The sequence below is a fragment of the Nanorana parkeri genome, unplaced genomic scaffold (assembly GCF_000935625.1).
Source record: "Nanorana parkeri isolate BGI_ZX_2015 unplaced genomic scaffold, ASM93562v1 scaffold2611, whole genome shotgun sequence".
In the NCBI taxonomy this organism is placed as follows: domain Eukaryota; kingdom Metazoa; phylum Chordata; class Amphibia; order Anura; family Dicroglossidae; genus Nanorana; species Nanorana parkeri.
In genome coordinates this window covers 17,031-19,430 of record NW_017308879.1, presented here as the reverse complement: position 1 = coordinate 19,430, position 2,400 = coordinate 17,031, and the positions used below count along the sequence as shown (strand labels likewise).

General features: G+C 42.0%; 1 non-coding gene across 1 annotated transcript; it reads right to left on the bottom strand.

Moving 5' to 3' along the window:
- TRNAS-UGA lies at positions 1 to 82 on the bottom strand. The gene has a single exon. It is a non-coding gene; the product is annotated as a tRNA-Ser (tRNA).
- Between the last annotated feature and the right edge of the window lie 2,318 nt (positions 83 to 2,400).

Genomic DNA, 2,400 nt, shown 5'->3' with positions numbered 1-2,400 from the left:
CGCTGCGAGCAGGGTTCGAACCTGCGCGGGGAGACCCCATTGGATTTCAAGTCCAACGCCTTAACCACTCGGCCATCACAGCTCTCTATGCAAAGCGCTCTGTGACGCTGTACAAGAGCTGACGAACGTCAAACTTCTATCAGATATCTTAATATATTACGGCATCATTATTTCACATGCGTGGAAGATAAAAACATTCATCTGCAATGTAATAACCGATTATTTTCTGTCTCTCGTCTGTATAACTAGTATAAAGTATAGATCCGCATTGTTCATATTGATCTTTGCCGCCCCCTGCTGGTCATCACTTTCAATTGCAGTCAACTCAGATTTATGCTTAACGTCCGGCAATGTGATTAACTCATCAGCTGCCAGAGAACACCAGAGCACATTGTACACTGATCCTGGACACCATTCCAAGTATAAAGTATGAAATGAAAGATTGTGACTTTTAATAACTATGCATTCTGGGTATTTTATAGAATAAGCCAAGATTTGTGATCATTTCTCCAATCAAAATTCTATATCAGGTCAGAAGCCTTTTTTAGCCGTCTATTTAATGTGTTATAGAGCTGACATCATGCTCCCCCTCTAGTTCTATTATCTGACCCAAATATTTTTGTTCCTATTCCTCCCAAATTGCCTTTTTTTAAAGTCAAACCTATATTTCCTCCATACTGGACAAATAACCAGATCCACTTTACAGGAGAGACTAGAGGCAGCAAGTATAGTATACTCCCCATTATCCGGCATCCACAGGGATTGGTAGATTCCGGATAAATGGCGTTTCTGGTTGCTTGAGACTTATTATTAAAAACAGGTCTAACTAGTGGCATACACCATACTATACCATACAATAAACTCTGTATTGGCTTCATATTAATATTGAAATGCAGTCATCAAAAGCAAATTATGACAAATACTCTCACTTAAAACAAATTCAGACGAATAGGCACACGACCAATTCCAGAATAATACATGACGCAGATCAGCAGAACAGTGAGTACAAAGTAGATTAATTTTTTTATTGGTTAGATGAGAGTTCTGGTTAGTTGATTCTGGATAATAAAGAGTTTATTGTACTTACTTTTCCTGCTTGGTGATTGACTTTTCAGGCACTGAACCCTGGAGTATGGGTGAATATGGGGGTTGTCATATGTTTTCCCCTATCTGGAAGGAATTTTGGGTGGGCTAGTGGCAGATTGGGGCCCTGAGTGAGGTAGCGGCTGGTGGGTGAAACCAGAACGCACAGCAGAGAGTAGTTACAGCGGGTTTCATATATATATATATATATATATATGTTATTGATGGTGATGTATTTTTATGTTGAGGTCTATCTTACATGGATTTTAAATTCACAGCTATATATAAAGAGAGTTGGTTGCAACTGAGCTTATAGAAGAATACCATTGTGCAATCTTAAAGGAGAAGTATTGGGAGAGTAAAATGTACTCTGCCCAATACTTAAAGCAGGCACATGACACTGCAGTTGTAACACAACGGCTCTATAGATCAAGAGCTGAGTGATCACAATCTGCTGATCACTCAGTTCACAATCTTCTCCCTGCAGAGAGCGGTGACTGGCAGTCATTCCCCTCGCCCTCCCTGTTCCTCCAGCGCTCATTGGAAGGACAGACAGGGGAGGAGGCAGGTACAGCTGGCTCTGGCTCTAGGGAGAGGCAGAGCGAGCTGTCAATCAGGCAGTGGGGCGGATCCCAACAATATTGTCAGGATCCCAGCCACAGAGTGTTTTTGCGCTGTCAGCATTTAGCGGGCAATCATTGATGTCATTGTTTGCAAGGAGCTGGGTGGGACGTCAGCCAGAGCGTCTAGCCCAGCTCCAAGCAACCAGTGATGTAAGTGAGCTGGATGGGATGCCGGCCAGAGTGTCAGAGGTCGGATCCTAACAATATTGTTGGGTTCTTTCTCAGCTGAATCGAATCACAGCACATTGTAATTTAACATTGTTAAAAATTGCCTTTCTATTTCAATCTGCAGCTGCTGTCATTTTATAAAACTGTCAAAAGATTCAATGCAACGTGACAACCTGGAAGAGTTCTGTACACAATTGGTATAAGAAAAATCCCCAGAAATGTAATTTCCTTTTGGGGGGTTGGTTCACAGAGTTACTCAAATGTCTGCACTAAGATACAAGTCAAATCTTAGGCATCCCCCAAAATGTAAATTTCAGTTTTGGTGAGATACAACTCCCTAAGGATTAACTAATCCTACAGGGATGCCGACACTGCAGCTTTTCCTCAGAACACTGACATTTCAGCAGGTGGTTATAATGAACCCAGACCCTTCCATTCAGGAATCTGTCTGGAAAGGACATGGTGAGCAACAGCTTTTTCTCCAGAACAGAAACAGTTAGACCCCGTTCACATATAGCGACATACC